Source organism: Sminthopsis crassicaudata, chromosome 1, assembly GCF_048593235.1.
Source record: "Sminthopsis crassicaudata isolate SCR6 chromosome 1, ASM4859323v1, whole genome shotgun sequence".
In the NCBI taxonomy this organism is placed as follows: Eukaryota; Metazoa; Chordata; class Mammalia; order Dasyuromorphia; family Dasyuridae; genus Sminthopsis; species Sminthopsis crassicaudata.
In genome coordinates this window covers 283,698,827-283,725,105 of record NC_133617.1, presented here as the reverse complement: position 1 = coordinate 283,725,105, position 26,279 = coordinate 283,698,827, and the positions used below count along the sequence as shown (strand labels likewise).

Here is a 26,279-nt window from a genome sequence, read left to right as displayed (position 1 = left end):
CCTGAAAGCCTTTCCTTTTCTTATTTTTCAAGGACTGCACCCTCCCTTGCCTTCTAATTTCCTACAGATTAAGTATCATGAAAATGTAAACAAACAAACAAACAAAAGAAAAACTAAGCAGGAAAGTGTAGGAAGAAGCTACCTCCGCATTGTGCATCGGGTACATGACAGAAAATAACCCTTACCTCTCCAGCGTGATGTTCACAATTAGGAGCCAGAGGCTGAAACACTGTGAGCCTGCCTGCCTGCCTCCCCCAAATAGAGCCGAACTTTCCGATTTGTTAGTAACCCAGATTGAAGGCCCACAAGTGACTGTGATGAAGGCTGGTTTCTTTTAGTGAAAGCCAAGGTAGGGGCTTTTCGAGGGTGAAGTGGAGCGCCCCGAACCACTTCCTTAGCAGCCTTGGAAGAAGTTGATTGAGAAGTAAAGTGCTCTGATGTCCAATGTCAAGAATCGGAGCCCAGCCGGGAGTTCTTGGCTCGATTGCCAGGGTGATCACCTCGCTCTTTTGGGCTCTTTATGTCTTGAGGACCCTCGGGGAGAAAGCGAAACTGGGACTGGGGTAAACTCGAGCGCCCCGCTTCCCTTCTTCCACTCAAATTCCTCGGTTCCCAGCCCCTGCTCAGAGAGCTTCTCTGGGGCTCCTTCTTGCTCCAGGACATTTATCCCAGGCTGTGGGAACGTGCACGTGACGTGCACTAACCCTCTTTGCCCACCCCACCTCCACCTCCACCTCCACCCCCAAACCGGGCCCTGGCAATCCGCCGGCCTGCCTGTCCTCCCGCCCGCCTGCCAGCCTCAGGGAGCAAGGAGCTCACTCCCTCCTTCGCGGGGCAGGACTTTTTCTTTTAGCTTCCGACTTGTTTGTTTGACTGTGGGTTAGATGGAGGAAGCGTGGGAGGTCTGGAATTGAGGAGGGGGAGGTCTGAACAAGAAGGATGGAAAAGGAGAAGAGAGGGGGAACTGAGGAGTGGGTCTATCTGCAAGAATTCTGCAGCTATAGGCTGATCTTTCTTTGCGCGCCTCCCATGGAAAGAAGCGGCACAAACTGGAACTGGGGCTAAAGGGAGTTGTGGCCTCTAGGGGGACTGAAGAAAAAGACTTGAAGTGGATGAATGAAGAGGTATTCAGAAGAAGGCTGTTAAAATAGGGAAAGGCACTCCTTTCTTCCTTTAAGTCTCCCGGGAGCGCACCCAGCCTCCTGCAACTTAACTCGGGAAAGCTGTCTGATGTTCTGTTTCATTCAGCTCTGGTAACGTGCTGGGTGAAGTAGAGAGGCGGACCCGGAGAGTGAAGATTGAAAGAGGAGGATATGAGGAGGCAATGCTTGGAAGACATTATCTCCAAGAATTGAGAATTCAGACTCCTTCATTAGCTCCTTCACTTATGTCTCCCACCAGATCTCTAAACAACACTCCCGAAAGTGTCTGGAAATTAAAAAATAAATAAATAAATAAATCTGTTGTTGAAAGTTTGTCCATATGAATATATAATAGAGTATGGAATCCTTTAAATTAAAAACAAACACAATAAACTATTTCATTGTTGTTCTGAAATAAAGTATAAAAGCATTATATATAAAGTATTAAAATAAAGAATCAAGCTATAAACTCTACAATGAATATTGGGTACATATTTTCATCCTTCCTCTTGTAAATCAATTTTCTTCCTTTCCCCTATATGCCTTCCAATCCACCTTTTATTGTTTATCAGATCCAGAAAAAGCCACCAAAGATTCCAAACTGTTAATTTTTCTCCCTCTCAAAAATGAAGAGCCCTAGGATGAGACCTTTTTTGTAGTAGACATATTATAGACTCTAAGTCTTTTTGATTACCTTTTTCAGAAGTCTTGTGGAAGATACATTCTTTGTATTCACAAACACTCAAAAAATGAGGAAGCTGAGGTGCGTGGCACATTATAAGTACTGAGTAAATGTTGTATGCAGAACTAAACTAAATTTGACAATAAATTTAACAAAGACAATAAACAAATTGATGATTCTGGAAACAACCCAAGGGGAATTTTATATCCTAAAAAGCTAGTAGAAATAATATTCTAGTACATCTTTCTTTGATAGAATGCAACTCTCAGTGGGCAAAGGGTTTCATTTTTGTCTTTCCATCCCCTAAGCCTACCACAATGCCTAACAGCAAATTTAGTAAATGCTTATGATTTATTGGTTAATTGGTTTTTTCAGTTGTTCAAAACTATAATTTTATCAGGATCAATGCTTCTACTGGGATACAATGCAAACTCTAAGTGTTGACTAAAAAAACAAACAAACAAAAACTAAATTCCTTTGAAGAATTAATTTTTCTGAGGCTAACTTGTTTATTCCTCTAATTACAGACAAAAATTATATCAACAGGTTCATGCTCCAAACCTTTCTGATTTGGTAAGACTTGAAATAATATCTGATATACTGGTATGACCTCAAAGTTCATTCATTCCCATTTCATGATAAGGCACTTAGGTAAAATCACCTCCCTGAAAGAGAATGGATCATTTTTAGGATCATGTAATCTTTACAAAATGAGTTTTTTTCTATTAACATTGATATAACATTTTGAGACTTTCAAAGTACTTTTGCAAATATTTTCTCATTTTAACTTTACATCTATTTTATAGATGAGAAAATATACATAGTGAAGTTAACTGATTTATTACGAATCAAATAGCAAGTAAGTAAGTGTCTGAGGCAAGAAATCAGGTCTTCCTAAATATTAAGTCTAGCACTCTATCTATGGATTATCTACTTATAATGCATTTCAGACAAACCAAATGTTTATTTTTAAGATTCTATCACTCAATAACTTTTGTTTCAAACTATTTCTAAGAAATACATATCATTCAACTATTAAAATTCACATACTTCTAGCAAGTCTATGCAAAGAATTGCAACATGAATAAACTAGCATCTGTGACTCTGAATCAAGAGAACTAAAATTAAAATTTAGCAATGAAAAATATAAAAAGAGCAAAACTATGCATTCTGTGTTAAAGAATTATCATTTACTCTTTATAGTCAATCAGTTTAGAAAAGTTTAAAAACCTTGAGAAGTGAAAATCATAACCTTGAAACCTGGTTGCAGCTGCATTATTTGATGAATATTAGTCTTTCCAAAAGACATTGATATTTCTGGAGAAGTAGTTTTCAATGCATCTCTAAGTTATAGGTTACTTTTGGAATTTACAGAAAAGGAGCATTAGAAAGTGACTTTCAAAAAAAGTATCCAAAGTTTCAACTTCAAAATTAATTCTCAGAAAGTGACTTTAAGAGGACTAACAAAATGCTCTTGTAATATTAGATAATCTGCAATAAGGGAGTAAATTAAAACTAAGTTTTTAAGTCTCCAAATATTTAATATAAGCAAAAATTAATTTCCTTTGAGTAAAATGTTCCATACACATTTTAAAGGAATTTTTTTCAAGATTTACAAAGAAAAATGTGTAAAGTCAAATGTGAAACTCATAAAAAGGAATTTAAACCATAAATGTGCTAATGAAAATCATTTCCAAAACACTTTAGAAGGACTAAAGATGTAAAAGGTTATGGAGTAAAAACTGATCATCATTAGGATACAAGATATTGCCTGAAGTAGTTTCAAGGAGTTTCAAATTCAGGAAGACTGAAGTTCATTTTTTGACAATGAATACATACAAGCTGTGAGAGATATGAAAAGTCATTTTACTTCCCAGTAACTCAAGAAGATAAGTTGAAGTAAATAGGTTTCTAATCTGCATTCAACATTTACTCAGTATCTGTAATGTGCCACATACCTTGGCAAAGATACTGGAGTGGTATGTCACTTCTTTCACATCTAATTTTACAAATGAGGAAACTAAGGCAAATATAATTAAGTGATTAGCTCAAGGTCACATAGAAATAAGGATCTGAAGTCAGATCTGAATTCAGGAAGATGAGATAAGTAACCAATTTATATGAGACAAGTACAGTGAATAAATAGAAAACACTTACCTAGAATACATCAGAACTTAATTTTATAACTTCTTGTTTGTTTGTTTTTTGCTTTGTCTTTAGCTCAGACCTATAATAGTATGGGTTTAGGAAGTTTCCAGTGAGAAAACTCTCCCTATTAGTATAGATGAGGAATGCTCTTACAATCCTGGGGTTAAATTCAAAAACAAAAGAGAACTATTAAACCATTTATCAGGATCCTTGACTTAGAAAGCCATATGCTAATGTTCTGTAAGCTTTACTCTATTTTCATTTCTTTTTTCTTTGTTTATTAAAGCTTTTTATTTTTAAACTATATGCATAGGTAATTTTCAATATTTACTCTTGCAAAATCTTGTGTTCAAAAAATTTTCCTCCTTTCCCCTCTCACTCTTTCCCCTAAGCAGCAAGTAATCCAATATATATTAAATAGGTGCTATTATTCTAGACATATTTCCACAATTATCATGTTGCACAAATCACATCAAAAAGGAAAAAAATGACAAAGAAAAGAAAATACAGGCAAATAACAACAAAAAAATGAAAATACTATGTTGTGATCCACACTCAATCTCCACAGTCCTCTCTAACCTTACAGAAAGTTCTCTTCATTCCAAGACTATTGGAACTTGCCTGAATCACCTTGCTGTTGAAAAGAGCCATGTCCATCAGAATTGATCATCATATAATCTTGATCTTGTTGTGTACAATGTTCTCCTGGTTCTTCACTTAGAACTTAAAACTTACAGTTCATGTAAATCTCTCCAGTCCTTTCTGAAATCATGTTGTTGCTCATTTCTTACAGAACAATATTATATAGTATTCATATACCATAAATTATTCAGCCATTCTCTAGCTAATGGGCATCTACTCATTTCCATTTCCTTGCCACTACAAAAAGGACTCCTACAAACACATGTGTTTTGGGGTTTTTTTGCACATATGTGTATTTTTCCCTTTTTATTATCTCTTTGGGATATCAACCCAGTAGAGACTCTGCTGGATCAAAAGGTATGCCAAGTTTGATAGTCCTTTGGGCATAGTTTCAAATTGCTCTCCAGAATGGTTGGATAAGTTCACAATTCCACCAATAATATATTAAATTCCTAATTTTCCCACATCCTCTTAAACATTTATCATTTTCCCCAGGCAAATTAGCCAATCTCAGAGGTGAACAATGATACCTCAGAGTTGTCTTGATTTGCATTTCTCTGATCAATGTAATTTACAGCATTTTTTTCATATGACTAGAAATGCTTTTAAGTTCTTCATCTGAAAATTGTTTATTTATATCATGTGACCATTTGTCAATTGGAAAAAGGTTTGAATTCTTATAAATTTGAGTCAGTTATCAGTATATTTTAAAAATGAGTCCGTTATCAGAACCCTTGGATGTAAAAAAAAAAAAAAAATTCCAATTTATTGCTTTCCTTCTGGGTTTATCAAACAGGACTCATTTATCAAACAGTAGGTTACTATAGTCTTTGAATATTGGGTCTCACGAACCTAACCTATTCCACAGATCAACAACTTTATTTCTTAGATAGCACCAAATGGTTTTGATGACCACTGCTTTATAATATAGTTTTAGGTCTGGTACAGCTAGGCCATCTTCATTTGCATTTTTTTTTCATTAATTCCCTTGAAATTCTTGACATTTTATTCTTCCATATGAACTTTGTTATTATTTTTTCTAGGTCTGTAAAGTAATTTCTTAGCAGTTTCATTGGTATAGCACTGAATAAGTAGATTGATTTAGGTAAAATTTTCATCATTATTATATTAGCTCAACTTACCCATGAGCACTTGATATTCTTCCAGTTGCTTAGATCTGACTTCATTTACATGGAAATTGTTTGGAATTGTATTCATGTAATTCCTGACTGTTTTGGCATGTAGATTCCCAATTTTATATTATCAATGGTAATTTTAAATGAAATTTCTTTTTGTGTCTCTTGCTGCTGGACTTTGTTGGTAACATATAGAAATACTAATGACTTATTGGATTTATTTTGTATCCTGAAACTTTGCTAAAGTTGTGACTTGTTTCTAGTAGTTTTTTTAGTCGATTCTCTAGGATTCTCTAAGTATATAAACAGAATAATTGCAAAGATTGATAATTTGGTTTTCTCATTAACTATTCTAATTTCTTTAATTTCTTTTTCTCTTCTTATTCCTAAAGCTAACATTTCTGATACAGTATTGAATAGTAATGGTGGTAGTAGACAACCTTCTTTCATCCCTGGTCTTATTAAAAGTGCTTCTAGTTTATCTCCATTACATATAATGCTTGCGGATGGATTTAAAAAGATGCTACTTATCACTTTAAGTAAAACTCCATTTATTCATGTGCTTTCTGGTGTTTTTAATAGGAATGTGTTGAATTTTGTCAAATGCTTTTTCTGCCTATTGAAGTAATCATATGATTTTTGTTTAGTTGGTTATTGATATGGACAATTATGCTAATAAGTTCCCTAACTTGAACCAGCTTTGCATTCCTGGTATAAATCCTACTTGGTCATAGTATATTATCATGGGAATGACTATCTGTAATCTCTTTACTAATATTTTATTTAAGATTTTTGCATCAATATTCATTAGGGAAATTGGTCTATACTTTTTTTTTTCTCAGTCTTCACCCTACCTGATTTAGGTATCAGTACCATGTCTGTGTCATAAAAGGAATTTGGTAGGAGTCCTTCATTCCCTATTTTTTCAAATAGTTTATATAGCATTGGAGTTAATTGTTTTTTAAATGTTTGGTAGAATTCACATGTAAACCCATCTGGTCCTGGGGAATTTTTCTTAAGGAGTTGATTAATACCTTGTTCTATTTCTTTTTTTCTGAAATGGGACTATTTAAGTATTTTATTTCATTCTCTGTTAATCTGGATAATCTATATTTTTTATAAATATTCATCCATTTCACTTAGACTATCAGATTTATTGGTATAAAGTTGGGGAAAATAGCTCCTAATTAATACCCTAATTTATTCTTCATTGGTGGAAATTTCATCCTTCTCATTTTTGAAACTAACAATTTGATTTTCTTCTTTCCTTTTCCTAATCAAATTAACTAAAATATTTATCTCCTTTATTGGTTTTTATAGAACTAATAATTTTCTTTCAATTTTATTAATCTTCCTTGTTATTTTCAGAATTTCAAATTTGTCCTTTAATTAGGGATTTTTAATTTGTTCTTTTTATAACATTTTTGTTGTAAGCCCAATTCACTGATCTTCTCTTTCTCTGTATTATGCAAGTAAACATCTAGAGATATAAAACTTCCCATAAGAACTACTTTGGCTGCATCCCATAAGCTTTGTTATGTTGTTTCATTATTGTCATTCATTTGGATGAAATTACTGATTGTGTCTGTGATGTGTTGTTTCATTCATTCATACTTTGGGATTGGATTATTTAGCTTCCAATTCATTTTTTGGTCTATTTTCCCCTGGCCTTTTATTACATGAAATAATTATTGCATCATTATCTGAGAAAGATGCATACATCATTTTTACCTTTCTGCATTTTATTTTGAGTTTTTTTTTTTTTTATGCCCTAATACATGGAAATTTTTGTAAAGGTTCCATATACCACTGAGAAAAGAGCATATACATTTCTGTCTCTATTCAATTTTCTCCAAAGGTCTGTCTTACCTAATTTTTCTAAAATTCTATTTACCTCCTTAACATCTTTTTTTTTTTTATTTTGTAGTCCAATTTTTGTAGTTCTGAGAGAACAAGTTTGAGATCCCCCATTTTGAAAATTTTGTTTTCTAATTCTTCTTGCAGCTCTCCTAACTTCTCCACTAGAAATTAGGAAGCTTTGCCACTTGGTACATATATGTTTAGTTTTAACATTACTTCATTATCTATGGTACTCTTTAGCAAAATGTAGCATATTTCCCCTATTTCTTTTAATTAGATCTATTTTTGCTTTTGCTGAATTTGAGATCAGAATCACTGCCTCTGCTTTTTTTACTTCACCTAAAGAAAATAGATTCTGCTCCAGCCTTTTGCCTTTACTCTGTATATATCACTTTGCTTTAAACATGTTTGTTGTAAACAACATAATGCAGTATTCTGATTTTTAATTTTAATTTTATTTTTATGGGAGAATTCATTCCATTCACATTCATAATTTAAATTACTAAGTATATTTCCTGCATCTTATTTTACCCCAAGTTAATTTTTTTAATTCCCTTTTTCCCTATCCCTTCTCCCAAGTGTTTTGCTTCAGACTACTACCTCCCTCAAACAGCTCTCCCCGTTTACAACCCCTTCTCCTATCTTATCCTTTTCCCCTTCTATTTCTGTTCTCTCTTCTATTAGCATCCCCCCTTTTCCCCCTTTCTTCTCCTACTTCCCTATAGTATGAAACAAGTTTCTCTGTGAAGCTAAATATAGCTGATATTCTGCCTTAGAGCCAAATCTGATGAGAGTAATGTTCACTCAATGCTCATACTTTCTTTCTCTCAGTTTTTATAGGTCTTTTTGCCTCTTCATGAGATTCAATTTATCCCATTTTATCTCCATTTTCCTCTTCTTTCACTACAATCTCCTTTCCACTAGTTTCTTCTTTATATCATCACAATAGAATAAAATTATACCTAAACCCTCTAAGTATATTCATAATAGAGACATAGTTCTCAAGTTAAACATATCATCTTCCTATATAAGAATATATACTTTTTAAGTTAAAAAAAAACAATTACTTTTCCTTTCCCTTTTACATTTTTATGCTTCTCCTGAGCTCTGTATTTGAAGATCACATTTTCTATTCAGCTCTTATCTTTTCATCAGAAATATATGAAATCCACCTGTTGTATTGAATGTCCATCTTTTTTGTCAGAAAAAAAGAATGCTTACTTTTGATGAATAGTTGATGCTTGGATGCAATCCAAACTTCTTCGCCCTTAATCCTTTAAAGTAGAAAATGCTAGGTTCTGAGTAATACAGATTGTAGTTCCTCGATATTTGAATTGTTTCTTTTTGGCTGTTTTCAATATTTTCTCCTTGACCTGATAATTCTGAAATTAACTATAATATTCCTTGGAGTTTTCATTTTGATGTCTCTTTCAGGAGGTGATCTATGAATTCTTTCAATGGCTATTTTTTAACTTCTGGTTTTAGGACATCAGGGCAGTTTTCCTTGATGATTTCCTGAAAGATGAGGTCTAGGCTCTTTTTTTTTTTTCCCATCACAGTTTTCAGAGAGTTCAATAACTCTTAGATTGCCTCTCCTAGATCTAATTTCCTAGTCGGTTGTTTTTTCCAATCACATATTTTACGTTTTATTCTTCTTCTTTTTTTTTTTTTTTTTTGGTTTTGTTTGACTGATTCTTGATGTCTCATTGAGTCATTAACTTCCATTTGTTCAATTCTAATTTTTAGTAAATTATTTTCTTCAGTTTGCTTTTTTATCTCCTTTTGCATTTGGCCAATTGAACTTTTAAATGAGTTGTTTTATTCATTGTTTTCTTTTTTCCATTTCATTAATTCTATTTTTCAATGAATTGGCTTCTTTTACCATTTCATCAATCTATTTATAAGTAGTTATATGGTTTTTTTTCCATCTTACCAAATCTATTTTGTAATCATTTAGATCATTTTTTAATTTCATTAAATCTACTTTAAGGAGTTTTCTTCAGATAATTTATGTGTTTCCTTTTCCAAACTCTCTTGCTATTTGTCTTTTGTAGTTGGGTTGGATGTCTCATAGCTAATCTGCTTATCTACTGGCTTATGATCCAGGATAGAGTAGCCAATGCTGTATATTGACTAACAGCCTCCTGGTAGATTACCCTGCTGCCCTGGATCATTTGTTGTTCCTTTTTTCAGTGGCTTCTCCCATGTCTAATTGGAACAGACCTTTTCTGAAATTCTTCCAATGCTGAAAATTTGTTACACTCCAAATATTTGTGTGTTCTGTGTCTCCAAAACCAATTCATAGACTTGATCTGTTGTTGAATTGTGGGACACCAGGAAGAGGTCAAAAACCTACCTACTCTCTGCTATCTTGGCTTGACCCCCTCCATTCCTTTATTTTCTTACCTCTTTACCAATTACATTTTAATCTGTACCTTCTGATACTTCTCTCTCTCTCTCTCTCTCTCTCTCTCTCTCTCTCTCTCTCTCTCTCTCTCTCTCTCTCTCTTCTCTCTCTCTCTCTCTCTTTCTCTCTCTCTCTCTCTCTCTCCAATATATGTTCTTGAAATTTCAAGAGACTTTAAATAGCTTGGTTGTAATATAAATCTAAAGCAAGATTTAAAATAAGGTCATTATTTCCCCAAGACTAGATCTCTAGACAGCTATTCCATTCCACCTCTTTAATTTTATTAGATAGAACAACAAAATTCAAAAAGAAAAGTAGGATTTTCATAGTTTCAGACATAGAAAAATTTCAAGTTATTGCTTACACCCAAAAATAAGCACATATCCATCTCATCTTCTAACATTTCAAAAGTAGTGAAAAATTCTTCTATTTAAGCAATAACAACAAAAAGACAACAAAATTTTGAGTATCTTGCCTCCATAAAATATGGTGTGGTAGGTGGACCCAAGATGGCAGAGTAAAAGTAAAAAGAGTAAAAAGTAAAATACATTTAAACAATGAATCCAAACAAATTCTAGAGCAGTAGAACCCACCAAACACAGAGTAAAAGAATTTTTCAACCCAAGAAAACTTATAACATTAGTAAGAAAGGTCTATTACAAGAAGGTGAGAGTGGAGCATAGTTGAGCATAGGCTGCACCAGCATATCCCTGCTAGGCAAACTAGTAGCTGCTTCCATATATCTCAGTCCACAGAGGAGAAGTGGGTCAAAAAACTGGTCAGAAAGAAATTACAGGAGCCTCTTCAATAGCACTGAGGCATGAATCTCTTGCTTTTTTCATATTTGGATCGGGGTTGCAGTCCTTGATGGCACTTTCAAGGAATGGAGGAACACAACAGAGTTTGTAGTCACAGTGGAGCAGAGACCCTCATCATAGTTCCAGCACAGGAAAAAATGCTTGTGGTCATTCACAGACCAGAGCACAGCCAGGAGAGTAGAAAATTCCCCACCTTGGGTCATATAATTTTGGAAGAAACGAAAACTTACAGATCCCTAAAAGTATTTTTTTAATAGTTTTTATTTACCAGATTTATGCATGGGTAATTTACAACAGTGACAATCGCCAAACCTTTTGTTCTAACTTCTCCCCTCCTCCCCCCCCAGATGGCAGGTTGACAAATACATGTTAAATATGTCAAAGTATAAATTAAATATAGTATATGTTTACATGTTGAAAGAGTTGTTTTGCTGTACAAAAAGAATTGGACTTTGAAATAGTGTACAATTAGCCTGTGAAGGAAATCAAAAATGCAAGCGGACAAAAACAGAGGGACTGGGAATTCCATGTAGTGGTTCATAGTCATCTCCCAGAGTTCTTTCGCTGGGTGTAGCTGGTTCAATTCATTACTACTCAGTTGGAACTGATTTGGTTCATCTCATTGTTGAAGATAAACTCATCCATCAGAATTGATCATCGAATAGTATTGCTGACATATACAATGATCTCCTGGTCCTATTCATTTCACTCAGCATCAGATCATGACAGTCTCTCTGAAATCATGCTCTTGGTCATTTCTTACATTACAATAATATTCCATAATATTCATATGCCACAATTTATTCAGCCATTCTCCAATTGATGGGCAGCCACTCAGTTTCCAGTTTCTGGCCACCACAAGGAGGGCTGCCACAAACATTCTTGCACATACAGATCCCTTTCCCTTTAAGATTTCTTTGGGATACAAACCCAGTAGTAACACTACTGGGTCAAAGGGTATGCACAGTTGGATAACTTTTTGACTGTAAAAATGTTTTCCCAGTTTATTGTTTCCCTTCTAATCTTTGTCTACATTTGTTTTGTTTGTACAAAAACTTTTCAATTTGATATAATCAAAGTTTTCTACTTTGTAATCAATAATGTTCTCTAGTTTTTCTTTGGACATAAATTCATTATTCTTCCACAGGTCTGAGAGGTAAACTATCCTATATTCCTCTAATTTATTTATAATCTCATTCTTTATTCCTAGGTCATGAACCCATTTTGACCTGACCTTGGTGTAAGTGTTAAGTGTTAAGTGTGGATCAATGCCTAGTTTCTGCCATATTAATTTCCAATTTTCCCAGCAATTTTTGTCAAACATTGAGTTCTTATCCCAAAGGCTGGGGTCGTTGGGTTTGTCAAACACTAGGTTGTTAGAGTTATTAATTATTTTGTCCTTTGGACCTAAACTATTCCATTGAACAACTAGTCTATTTCTTAGCCAATACCAAATGGTTTTGTTAATCACTGCTCTAAAATATAATTTTAGATCTGGTACAGCTAGGCCACCTTCACTTAATTTTTTTTTTTATTAATTCCCTTGAAATTCTTGACCTTTTGTTTTTCCATATGAACTTTGTTGTTATTTTTTCTAGGTCTTTAAAATAGTTTTTTGGGAGTCTGATTGGTATAGCACTAAATAAATAGATTAGTTTAGGTAGTATTGTCATCTTTATTACATTTGCTCGCCCTATTGAAGAGCATTTAATATTTTTCCAATTGGTTAGATTGGACTTAATTTGTGTGGAAAGTGTTTTGTAGTTTTGCTCATATGATTCCTGATTTTCCCTTGGCAGATAGATTCCTAAATATTTTATACTATCAGTAATTACTTTAAATGGAATTTCTCTCTGTAACTCTAACTGTTGGACTTTGTTAGTGACATATAAGAATACTGATGATTTATGTGGATTTATTTTGTATCCTGCAACTTTGCTAAAGGTGTGGATTATTTCTAATAGCTTTTTAGTTGAATCTTTGGGGTTCTCTATATATACCATCATATCATCTGCAAAGAGTGATAATTTGGTTTCCTCATTACCTACTCTAATTCATTTAATCTCTTTCTCTTACTACCAAAGCTAGCATTTCTAATACAATATTGAATAGTAATGGTGATAGTGGACAGCCTTGTTTCACCCCTGATCTTAATGACAATAGATGCAATCATTCTCCATTACATATGATGCTTATTGATGGTTTTAAATAGATGTTACTGATTATCTTAAGGAAAAGTCCATTAATTCCTATACTCTCAAGTGTTTTTAATAGGAATGGATGTTGGATTTTATCAAATGCTTTTTCTGCATCTATTGAGATGATCATATGATTTTTGTTAATTTGATTATTAATATGGCCAATTATACTGATAGTTTTCCTAATATTGAACCAGCCCTGCATTCCTGGTCTAAATCCTACTTGATCATGATGTATTATCCTGGGGATGATATCCAGGAGTCTTTTTGCTAATACCTTATTTAAGATTTTAGCATCAATATTCATTAGGGAGATTGGTCTATAGTTATCTTTCTCCGTTTTCAACCTACCTGGTTTGGGTATCAGTACTATGTCTGTGTCATAAAAGGAGTTTGGTAGGACTCCTTCCTTCCCTATTTTTTCAAATAGTCTATATAACATTGGAGCTAATTGTTCTTTGAATATTGGTAGAATTCACCTGTGAATCCATCTGGTCCTGGAGATTTTTTCTTAGGGAGTTGATTAATAGCTTGCTCTATTTCTTTTTCTGAAATGGGACTATTTCAGCAACTTATCTCCTCCTCTGTTAATCTGGAAAGCCTATACTTTTGGAGGTAGTACTCCATTTCACTTAGGTTATCAAATTTATTGTATAAAGTTGGGCAAAGTAACTCCTTATTATTTCTCTAATTTCCTCTTCATTGGTGGACAGTTCCCCCTTTTCATTTTTAAGACTAACAATTTGATTTTCCTCTCTCCTTTTTATAATCAGATTTACCATAGGTTTATCTATTTTATTGGTTTTTTCATAAACCAACTCTGAGTTTTATTTATTTATGAATTCAATAGTATTTTTACTTTCAATATTATTAATTTCTCCATTTAATTTTAGAATTTCAAGTTTAGTATTTAATTGGGGGTTTTTAATTTGGTCTTTTTCTAGCTTTTTAAGTTGCAAGCCCAATTCATTAATCTTCTCTTTCTCTATTTTCTGCAAGTAAGCCACCAAAGATATAAAATTTCCCCTTATTACCACTTTAGCTGTATCCCACAAATTTTGGTATGATGTCTCATCATTGTCATTATCTTGAGTAAAATTATTACGTCTATAATTTGCTGTTTCACCCAATCATTCTTTAAGATGAGATTTAGTTTCCAATTATTTTTTGATCTATTTAGCCCTAAGTTTTTGGTGAATGTAGTTTTTATTGAATCGTGATCTGAAAAGAAAGCCTTTACTATTTCTGCCTTCCTGCATTTAATTTTGAGATCTTTAAGTCCTAATGGTCAATTTTTGTATAGGTTCCATGAACTACTGAGAAGAAAGTATACTTTCTGTCACCATTCAGTTTTCTCCAAAGATCTATCATACCTAATTTTCCTAATATTTGATTTACCTCTTTAATTTCTTTCTTATTTGTTTTGTGGTTTGATTTATCTAATTCTGTGAGTGCAAGGTTGAGATCTCCCACTATTATTGGTTTGCTGTCTATTTCTTCTTGCAACTCTCTTAACTTCTCCTTTAGGAAGTTGGATGCTATACTACTTGGTGCATATATCTTTAGTATTGACATGGGTTCATTGTCTATGCTACCCTTTAGCAAGATATACTTTCCTTCCTTATCTTTTTTGATTAGATCAATTTTTGCTTTTGCTTAATTTGAGATAAGGATGGCTACCCCTGCTTTTTTTACTTCACTTGAAACATAATAGATTCTGCTCCAGCCTTTTACCTTTGCTCTGTATGTATCTCTCTGCTTTAAATGTGTTTCCTGTAAACAACATATTGTAGGGTTCTGACTTTTGATCCAGTCTGCTATCTGCCTCCACTTAATTGGAGAGTTCATCCCATTCACATTTACAGTTAAAATTAATAATTTTGTATTTCCTGCCATCATAATATCCCCTGATTATTCTTTTTTCCCTTACCCCCACCAAACCCCTTCCCCAGTATTAAACTTATGAGCCCCACTTGTGTCACGCAGCGCTCCCCTTCCCTCCTCCCTTTAAATCCCTTCCCCTTTCTTATTCCCTTTCCTTATTGCTCTTTTCCTTTTCCCTTTTCCTTTCCCTCTTTTTAATGAGGTGAGAAAGAATTTTCTGTAAAACTATTAGGTTAATTATTTTCTCTTTGAGCCCGTTCTGATGGGAATAAGGTTTACACAATGTTCCTCCCCCTCTCTAACTTCCCTCAGATATGATAGGTTTTCTTTGCCTCTTTGTGGGATGTGGTTTCCTTCTTTTTATCTCCCCTTTTCCCTTTTTCTTACAATATACCCTTTCCATTTCTACTTCCTTTTTTTTTGTTATATCCTTAAAATCAAAGTATACATGTAGTCTTAATGTATATCCACAACAGAAATACATTTCTCAAGAGTCCCTTTTACCTTTTTCTGCTTCTCTTGAGTCCTAAATTGGAGATGAATTTTTTCTTTAGATCTAGATTTTTACTTAGAAACATATGAAATTCATCTGTTTCTTTAAATGTCAATCTTTTTCCATGGAAGGAAATGCTCATCTTAGCTGGTTAGTTTATTCTTGACTGCATTCCAAGTTCTTTTGCCTTTTGGAATATCAGATTCCTTCAATCTTTTAATGTAGAGGTAGCCAGATCTTGAGTGACCCTTATTGTGGCACCTTGGTATTTGAATTGTTTTTTCCTGGCTGCTTGTAATATTTTTCCTTAGTCTGATAGTTCTGAAATTTGGCCACAGTGTTCTGTGGAGTTTGTTTTTTGGGGGTCTTTTTCAGAAGGTGTTCAATGAATTCTTTCAATGTCTATTTTACCTTCTGGTTCTATTATCTCTGGTAGTTGTCTTTGATGATTTACTGGAAACTAGTATCTAGGCTCTTTTTTTCATCATAATTTTTGGGAAGTCCAATAATCCTCAGATTGTCTCTCCTAGATCTATTTTCCAGGTCTATTGTTTTGGCAAGTAGATAGCCGACATTTTTCTTCAGATTTTCATTTTTTGTTTTTTTTTTTTTTTTTTGTTTTTGCTTGACTGATTCTTGGTGTCTCAGTGAATCATTCATTTCTATTTGGTCAGTTCTAACTTTTAATGAGTTATTTTCTTCATTAGCTTTTCTAACTTCTTTTTGTATGTGTCCAATTGAGTTTTTAAATGAGGTGTTTTTCTCCATGGAATTTTTTTTCCATTTCACTAAATTTGTTTTTAGTGAGTTATTTTCTTTTTCCAATTCACAAATCCTACTTTCTTGGGAATTCTTTATTTTTTCCAATTCACAGATCCTACTTTCCTGTGATTTCTTTACCTTTTTCAACTCCTTAATTCTGTTTCCCTGCACTTCTTGTGAATTCTTTACCTTTTCCAATTTACATTTCAGAAAGTTGTTTACCTTTACTAATTCACATTTCAGGACTTTGTTTTTCCCTAGCATAGCTTCTCTTTCCTTTCCCCATTTTTCTTTTAATTCTCTCTTCAGATTTTTAATAGTTTCTTCTAGTAGAGTGTTATTTGGGGAATTGTCTGGAGGCTGTCTCCTATTAGCCTTCTCAGGTTTGGAAACCAGCTCTTTTTCTGCATAGGAGCTTTCAATCGTTTTCTTCATTTTTTTGCTCATTTTTTTTAAAGCCTTCAGGGTCTGCCCTCAAGGCAAGGAGATTCCCAGCTTCCTCTGTATAGGGAGGATGGATTTATGGGTAGTATTTGCCCTCTCAATGGGCTACAAGGAAAGGTGGAGCTGTGGGAGGGCTCTGGGAAGAGCTCCACTCAGAAGTGAGTATGCCTGGTATCACAGGCCAGGCTGTGTAAGTGCCCTGCTAGGAGACCTGCTGTGAGTATTAGTGACCGCCTTGGGGCTAGTGGCTAAGGAGCAAAGGTATCACTGCCCCCCCACAAATGCTCACTTTGAGTATTTGCAATTGTCCTGTTCTTCACTGTACTGGACGTGTCCCTGCCTGGGGGAGTGCAGTCTGGCTGGGGAAATTCCACTATCCCCAGCGAGCCCCTCAGTATACAGAAGAAAGGCTGCCCTGGATTGTGCCGCTGCTGTGCATGACTGTCCCCCACAAGCCCCTTGCTGTCAAATGTCGCAAAAAGTTGTGTTATGGTCTGCACTAGGTCACTTCCGGTCCTGGGTGGGTGCAGCCAGAGCCTCTTGGACTTTGGTGTCCCTCAGTGTACCCATTACCCCAGGCTCCAACTTCTCTGATGGTCCCCTACTCTGCCACCAAAGCAAAGCAGTCAGGCTACAGCAGAGAGCTCTGTGTAAACCTTCCAATCTCAAATGCCACCCCACTCCCGTTTCTCTCCCTGTTCTGCACTGGCCTGCTCCCACCACCTCAGGTCAAACCTTTTCTGGGGATATTCCAGATTCTCTTCTGCTGGTAAGTTTTTGTATTTCCAATCTTTGTGGGTTTTACCAGTCAAGTACTGTTTTTGAGGCTGAATTAAATATTTGGTAGAAAGGGAATTAGAGAGCTTAGAAAGTTTCGTCTAGCTTCTCTGCCATCTTGGCTTTGCCCCCAGTCCAATACATATTGAAGATGTTGAAATATACGTTATATCAAATATATGCATACATATTTAGATGGTTGTTACACAAGAAAAATCAGATCAAGAAGGAAGAAAAAGAAAAACTGAGAAAGAAAATAAAATCCAAGCAAATAACAACAGAGTGAGAATGTTATGTTGTGTTCCACACTCTGTTTCCATGGTTCTGTCTCTGGGTGTAGATGGCTCTCTTTGTCGCTGCACACGTAAAACTGGTTTGAATCATCTCAATGTTGAAGAGAGCCACATCTATCAGACTTGATTGTTGTATAGTCTTGTTGCCATGTACAATGATCTCCTGATTCTGCTCATTTCACTTAATATCAGTGCATGGAGGTTTCTCCAAGGCTCTCTGAAATTATCCTGCTGTTCATTTCTTACAAAACAAAATAGTATTCCATAGCATTCATATATCATAATTTATTCAGCCATTCTCCAATTGAAAATAAAATCCAAGCAAATAACAAGAGTGTTTTTTCCCTTTCTCTACTCCCCAGTATTTTACTTATGAGCATTACTTGCCTCAAGCAGTTTCACTCTTTAGAGACTCCGCTTTTTCTTAGCCACAATATTTCTTGGAGTTTTAATTTTGGGATCTCTTTCAGTAGATGATCAATGAATTCTTTCAATGTCTATTAGATCACATCTACCATTGGGTTTTCATCTAGAACCAAACTGTTTTTTGTCTCCTCAGGATTTGAAATCTGCTCTCTTTCAGTATAGAAGATATTTATAGTTAGAGCCTGCTTTGCCTTTTTACTCATTTTAACAAACAAACAAAAAAAGCTGCAGTCCACTTTTGGGGCAATGAGGGGTTACTCAATAGACAACAGGAAGTGGCCATAAAGCCTCAGTGGAAAGCAGTGACTGCTCTGGGATTAGTGGTTGCCTGCTAAGATTGTGCTGAGTCCTTCCCAGTGTTGGATGGGTGTGGCCAGGTCCCTAGAGAGTCTAGTGTTTTGGGGTTATAGCCTTTACCCTCTATATTTATAGCTTCTCTGCTGATCTACTGCATTGCTGCCAGGGCAGAGTAGTTGACACTGTGATAGAGTTCTCCCCGAAGATTTTCAGCAGGTGAAGACCACACCCCATCCCCCTTCAGTCTGCTCAGCATGAGCTGCTTTCCATTCTCTCACTGCTTATCTGCCTGAGCTTTCACCTGTCCTAGCCCCATTCTATCCCCCTGCATGAGCAAAAACAGACCTTTTCAGCAAATTTTGAGATTATCTTCTGTGGTAATGTGTTGTATTCCCAATATTCATGGGTTCTGACAGTCAAGCACTAATTCAGAGGCTGAGTTTCATAAAAATAGTTTGAAGGTAGAGGAGAGCTCAGAAAAACGCATGTGTCCTCTCCATCATCTTGGTTCCACATACCCCTCCCCCCCCACCATTCAATTTTTAAATGAGTTGTTTTGTTCTATGGATTTTTTTCCATTTAACAAATTCTATTTTTTAAGGAGTTATTTTCTTTTTCCATTTCAAAAATTCTGTTTTCCTGGGAGTGGCTTTCTTTTTTCATTTTACCAAATCTATCTTTTAATGAATTATATGCTTTTTCCATTTCACTAAGTCTATTTTGTAGTGAGTTTTCTTCAGTTAGTTTCTGTGTTGCTTTTTCCAAAACCTCGTGCAAAATTTTCATTTCCTTTCCTTATTTTTCTTCTAGCTTTTTTAAAGATCCTTTTAAATATCTTCTAAGAGAGCCTTGTGTGATGGGGATCAGGTCATATCACCTTTTGGGCTTCATTTGGAGACAATCTGCCTTTAGCCTACTCAGGGTTTGAAATCTGTTCTTCTCATTCATCATAAAAGCTGTATATTGTCAGAATCCTTTTTACTTTTTTACTCATTTTTTAAAAGTTAAAGTCTGCCTTTAGGGTGGAGGAGGTTTTCCAAGTGGCCTCAGCTGCATTGAGTCAAAAATGTTGATTCACTCCCAGTCCTCAGGGTTGTGGCCAGGTCCTATGAGATTCTGGCATTTTGGGGTTCACTATTGATCTTTTGTGTTTGTGTTGGATGTTTTATAACTTCTCTGCTGATCTACTGGCTTGCAACCAGGGCAGAGAGGCCAACACTGCTGTGGATTCCTCCCAGTGGAGTCTCTGCCACATAAAGTCTGCACCATCCTGCAGAGTCATCAGTGCCTGGGACTCTATGCTCTCTGGGCTGGCATTGTGGTCAGCTGTTTGTGTTAAGCTGCCTCCCTCCCTTTTTCAATTGATACAGACCTTTTTTTGATCTGTTTCCTCCTGTAGATTCTCTGCCATGTAGAGTTTGCACCACCACATGGAGACTGCACTGCCCCAGGAGTCTGCATTGTCTTCCCTGGCATTTATACTCAGCTGGTTGTACTGGCTGCCTCTCTCCTGTTTCCAATTGAACCAGATTTTTTCTGTTTATCTTTGACATTATCTTCTGCTGATAATTTTTGCTCTCCCAATATTTGTGAGTTCTACTGGTCCAGAACTAATTCTGAGGTTGGATTTTGTAATTACTGTGAGGTTTGTAAAGAAGGTCAGAGATAAATGTGTTGTCTCTGCCATCTTGGCTCCGCCCCCAGAAGTCAGGTGATATTAACATTAAAATAGTTCTGATCTACTATTTCACACCTTTTAGACTAGCTAATAGGAATGTGTGAAATCCACAAATGTGGATTGAATGTGGAAAAAATGAGCCTTTCATGCACTGTTGGTATATTTGTGAACTGATTGAACCATTCAATAAAGAAAGCCTTTACTATTTCTTCCTTCCTGAATTTAATTTTGAGATCTTTATGTCCTAATATATGGTCAATTTTGTATAGGTTCCATGTACTGCTGAGAAGAAAATATACTCCTTTCTATCACCATTCAGTTTTTTCCAAAGATCTATCATACCTAATTTTTCTAATATTCTATTTACCTCTTTAGTTTCTTTCTTATTTGTTTTGTGGTTTGATTTATCTAATTCTAAGAGTGCAAGGTTGAGATCTCCCACTATTATAATTTTGCTGATTAGATGCTATACCACTTGGTGCATATATGTCTAGTATTGATATTGCTTCATTGTCTATGCTACCCTTTAGCACGATATACTTTCCTTCCTTACCTCTTTTAATTAGATCAATTTTTGCTTTTGTTTGATCTGAGACAAGTATGACTACCCCTGCTTTTTTGACTTCACCTGAAGCATAATTGATTCTGCTCCAGCATTTTACCTTTGCTCTGTATGTATCCCCCTGCTTTAAATGTGTTTTCTGTAAACAACATATTGTAGGGTTCTGACTTTTGATCCAGTCTGCTATCTGCCTCTGCTTAATGGGAGAGTTCATCCCATTCACATTTACAGTTAAAATTATTAATTCTGTATTTCCTGACATCATATTATCCCCAGATTATGCCTTTTTTTTCCTTGCCCCATGAACCCCTTTCCCAGTATTAAACTTATGGGCCCCACTTGCATTACACAGACTTCCCTCTTTACTTTCCCTCCCTCCTCCCTTTAAATCCCTTCCCCTTTTTTGTACCCTTCCCTTATTACTCTTTTCCTTTTCCCTTTTTCTCACCAACTTTTTAATGAGGTGAGAAAGAATTCTATGTAAAACAAATATGCCAATTTTCTCTGTGAGCCAACTCCAATGAGAGTAAGAATCACACAATGTTCCTCCCCCTCTCTAACTTCCCTCAGATATTATTGGTTTTCTTTGCCTCTTTGTGGGATGTAGTTTCCCTCTTTTTATCTCTCCTTTTCTGATACTATCCCCTTTCCATTTCTATTTCCCTTTTTTATGTTATATCAGTAAATTCAAATTATCCATGTCGACTTTATATATATCCACAACAGAAATACAGTTCTCAAGTGTTCCCTTTGCCTTTTTTCTGCTTCTCTTGGTTGGAGATCAAACTTTTTGTTTAGATCTGTTTTTTTTTTCCTTAGAAACAAATGAAATTCATGGGTTTCATTAAATGTTCATCTTCTTCCATGGAAGAAAATGCTCAGCTTAGGTGAATAGTTTATTCTTGGTTGCATTCCAAGTTCTTTTGCCTTTCAGAATATCAGATTCCAGGTCTTCGATGCTTTAATGTGGATGCAGCCAGATCTTGAGTTATCCTGATTGTGGCACCTTGGTATTTGAATTGTTTTTTCCTGGCTGCTTGTAATATTTTTTTCTTATCCTGACAATTCTGAAATTTGGCCACAATGTTCTGTGGAGTTTTTGTTTTTGTTTTTGTTTTTTGTTTTATTTTGTTTTGTTTTGTTTTGTTTTGTTTTTTTGTTTTTGTTTTGGTTTTGGTTTTGGTTTGGTTTGGTTTGGTTTTTTTAGGCTCTTTTTCAGAAGGTGTTCAATGAATTCTTTCAATGCCTATTTTCCCTTCTGGTTCTGTTACTAACATCTGGGCAGTTCTCTTTGATGATTTCCTATAATATAGTATCTAGACTCTTTTTTTCATTATAATTTTCTGGAAGTCCAATAGTCCCCAGATTATCTCTCCTAGATTTATTTTCCAGGTCTGTTGTTTTTCCAACTAGATATGTAATATTTCTTTCTATGTTTTTTTTTTCCATTTTTTTGGTTTTGCTTGACTGATTCTTGATGTCTCAAGGAATCATTCGTTTCTATTTGTTCAGTTCTGGTTTTTAATGAGTTACTTTCTTCATTAGCTTTTTTTTACTTCTTTTTGTATATGTCCAACTGAGTTTTTAAATGAGTTGTTTTGCTCTATGGAATTTTTTTTCCATTTCACTAATTTTTTTTAGTGAGTTATTTTCTGTTTCTAATTCACAAATCCTACTTTTCTGTGAGTTCTTTACCTTTTCCAATTCACAAATTCTGTTTTCCTGCACTTCCTGGGAGTTTTTTACCTTTTCCAATTCACCTTTCTAGAAGTTGTTTACCTTTTCCAGCTCACCTTTCAGGAAGTTGTTATTCTCTTGCATAGCTTCTCTTTTCTTTCCCCATTTTTCTTCTAGCTCTCTTTTAAGATTTTTAGCAGTCTCTTCTAGGAGAGCCTTTTTTGTTGGGGACCAACAATTGTCTGGAAACTGCCTGCTATTAGCCTCCTTGGTGTTGAAAACCTGTTCTCTTTCTGTATAGAAGCTATCAATCGTCCTTTTAATTTTTTTTACTAATTTTTAAAGTCTGTAGGGTCTTTCTCCAGGGCCAAGAGGTTACCAGCTTCTTCTGCAGAACAGGGATAGGTGTATAGATGGCCTGTCAACCAGCTACAAAGAGTGTCCAGGTACTAGAGTGCTCTGGGAAATAGTTCCCCAATATAAGTGACTCAGATCTGCATAGCCCAGATGGGGGGATGCCCTGCTAAGAACCCTGCTGTGAGGATTAACTACTGCTTTGAGGCAAGAGTCTGAGCAGTGAAAGTGTCACTATCCTAATCCAAAGACCTCTCTGTGGGGCTGTAGGTATTAGCAGCTGACTAGCTGAATAGCCCTGCTTGGACTGGAAGTGTCTCTACCCCACAAGCATAGTTGCATTGTGGAAGTTCTGTTGCCCCAGATTGAGCTGCCCACTGTGCAGATTAGAGGCTGCCCCAGGCTGCACACACACACCCCCCCCTGCCGCCATGTAGATTTGCAGCTGCCCTGGACTGCTTTGGTGTGCAGCTACACAGTTGCGCTGGTCTATGCTAAACCACTTCCAATTTTTTTGGGGGGGGGTACAGTTCTGGTGTTTTTAGAGTACCTTGTACCTCTGGCTCTAATCTCTGTGCTAGTCCGCTGCTTTACAATCAAGGCAAAACAGTCAGCCCATAGGCTGGATCATTTCCACTGCTCTTTTAGCCACAGAGGCTACCCCTGTCCCTGATCCACTCAGGATGCCAGACTTTCCTATTTCCCTGACTACCACTGGTCTGTTCCCACCCCTCAGTACAAATCTGCTCTGGCAGTTTTCCAGATTATCTTTGACTAGTAAATTGTTGCAACTTTAATTTTCATTAATTTTACCAGTCAAGCACTATTTTTGAGGCTAAATTCAAAGATTGGTAGTAAGGACATGAGAGGAGCTTAAAGAGTGTGTGCCTTCTCCTCCATCTTGGCTCTGCTCTCAGTATAGAAGTTTCAATGTGAAAAATCAAGAAGAAAATTAAAATTCTCTTATCCTCTAAAGGCATAAGAGTATAATGCATATAAGGAAGTTGATGGAGGGAAGAACATGATCCATATGAAAAAGGGATTACAGAATATTAGAAGTTGTCAACTGTACTGGAACTGGCCTTTAAGGTAAACTATCTGTCATATCTTATCCATTCAAGATTAAGGAGAAAAAAATATAGAAAATAGAAACAAATCAATTTTACACAAATCATATTGTAAGATATGTGCCTGAATACTGTGCCAGGAATATAAATTTAAGCAGAAAGAAAGTCCCTGACTTCAAGGAGCTTGCATTCCAATGAATGCAATGAATGCAAAACACATAAAAATGAGCTAAAAAATAGGAGGGGCTGAAACATACCATATGGGATGTGGTTACAATATCTTGAGAATGAGGGGTGACTGATCTGGATCTTTTTTAAGTGTAGGTTCTAGGAGAAAATCACCAGTGGTGGAAAGGGAATTACAGAGGGTGATGGAAAATCAAAAAGAAATGTACATGATCAATTTATTATACATTTAGGAGGAATTACATGCTTTACTTAATAGATTTGCAGTTGCATATGCAATCATATTTTTTCTGCTATGTTATGAAAATTATTGTTTTATTGCACAAATTATTTTTAAATGGCAACTGAAAATGATATCAAAGACTGGAGAGCAAATCAATGTAACTTTTTTTATTCATAAATGCATAATATTATTCCTGGAAAGGTGTCATTGTGAAAGCATAGCAGAACAGAAGCTGTAGAAATAATTTCCAAATTTTTATTTTCTGGAAGGCAGCCAAGGAGGAAATTTTCTTGGTGATAGAGTTCCTTTTGAAGGCTGAGGAGACCCCTGGGGAAATTCAGGAACAAAAGTATAAGGAAAAAAAAAAAGGAGGATAGGAGGCTTCTATCAGTGGCTAAGGCACACTGCCCAGAATTGAGAAGAGAGATTGAGGAAGTTCTTGGAATTGCACATGAAAAAAAATGAGGTTGGAAAGTTAAATCAACTGGAGGTTGTGGAGGAAGCTAAAAGGCTTAATAAGCCATTTGCAACCTGGGAGGCCAAGAAAGTTAATTTGGAAAGGGAATTGCAAGTCAAAGAAAAGAAAAAGAAATGTGTTACAAGGGGAAGGATTTGCAAATGAAAAGTCCTGGAGATTAGTGCTGAAGACACAGAAAGATAGGAGAGAAAGGCGGAAGGGGGAAAAAGGAAGAATCCAGACTCAGGCTTTTTAGAACATGCAACTGCTCAGTTATTCCAGTGTCATCAATTGATTGAGCAGATCAAACCTGATAAGTAAAGGTATGAAAAACTGAGGGAAAAAATATGAAGAATTCTTCCCAACATCTAATAGTATTTTTCATGATATACATGTACTTTCTACAGAGAAAATTGATAAGATGATTATAGATCTGGGAAAAAAAATTGTAAAGGAAAAAATTACAGGCAGAGATGTACTTAAAATGATGATTCTGATATTGAGAACATAAATGAGAGAAATGCCAAGTTCAAAAAGAAGGCAGAGAAATCATATAGAAAATATACAACTGAAATCAAACAGAGGAACAGTTATCTAAAATTCAGGAAACTCTGAATATGGTAGGAAATTAAGTCTTGGGATCAATTGTATTGGTGAATTGTACCAATAAAGGAAGATTTTAACTTTTATATTCAATATTCAGATGCATTTTTAAGTTTGTGTATTTTCATACTTCAAAGTAATGCTTTTTTATTTTAAGATCAATCTTAGTAAGGGAATTCAGCTCTGATACTTACTAGGTGGGATGTCATGGACAAGATTATTGAAGCCTGTATTTCCAGTTGTAAAATAAGCACAATAAGCTAATTTCACAAAGATGTTGTGAAGCCAAAATTCTGTGATGCTTTCTAAATTAATATATAAGATATTAGTTGAAGGTAGTTTGGAATGAATACACAAAAAATGGTTAACAAACAAGATGAAGTAGAAATTCCAACACAAGGAAGCAAATAAGACCTTCTAAGTATTCATGAAATAGGGAGTACAATGTCCAAATTGATAAATGACTATCAAGCTGCATGTATGTTTGTTCAAAAAGAATAATTGGTTAAGATGAAGAAAGTAGACAAGAAACTATATTGCACATGGAGAACATATACTTAATGCCAGAAACTTTAGGCTAGAAAAGGTAGAAATATGTTGAAGACTCTTGAAAAATAAAAGCAATAAAGCAGAATTCTTAGAAGCAGTTGGGATCCAGTAGAAATTAGTGAACATAAATTTTCAGTGAAACAAGATAAAAATCAGATTGTAGGGATAACCCAAAGCTGGAGTTTAGAAGACCATAAGCATTGATTTTATAGTCCCCAATTATAAGGGCAGGATTTGGAATGGAGCAAGAAACTGTATCCAGAATGCTTTCAAAAGGGAAAAAGAATAACCTGTAGAAACTACCACTAAGCTTTATAGAGTGATATATCTGCATAACCTTCACATTTCTCCAAAGATAGAAAGTCAAGCACTGTTCTGTCTCTGACCTCTACTTTAAAATATGGGATTTGAGGCCAAGTCCAACCATCCATTACCACCTCCCACTTGATAGTTTTTACTCCATTGTTACCACATTTCCCTCAATTTCTTTTTATTTTCTTTTAGTTTATTATTT

General features: G+C 35.3%; 1 protein-coding gene and 1 pseudogene across 3 annotated transcripts in view; one reads left to right on the top strand and one right to left on the bottom strand.

Annotated features, from left to right (window-relative positions):
- The window catches only part of CRISPLD1 (cysteine rich secretory protein LCCL domain containing 1), a 53,465-nt gene extending 52,827 nt beyond the window's left edge, over window positions 1-638 (bottom strand). Inside the window, exon 1 of one of the 3 annotated variants that reach the window (XM_074278916.1) lies at window positions 186-638. The gene's annotated coding sequence lies outside the window, so the exon portion shown is untranslated. The remainder of the gene's footprint in view (window positions 1-185) is intronic. The other 2 variants (XM_074278917.1, XM_074278918.1) reach the window with 2 other exon arrangements.
- On the top strand, window positions 438-25,228 carry LOC141549754 (pre-mRNA-splicing factor SYF2 pseudogene; annotated as a pseudogene).
- The last annotated feature ends 1,051 nt before the right edge of the window (window positions 25,229-26,279 follow it).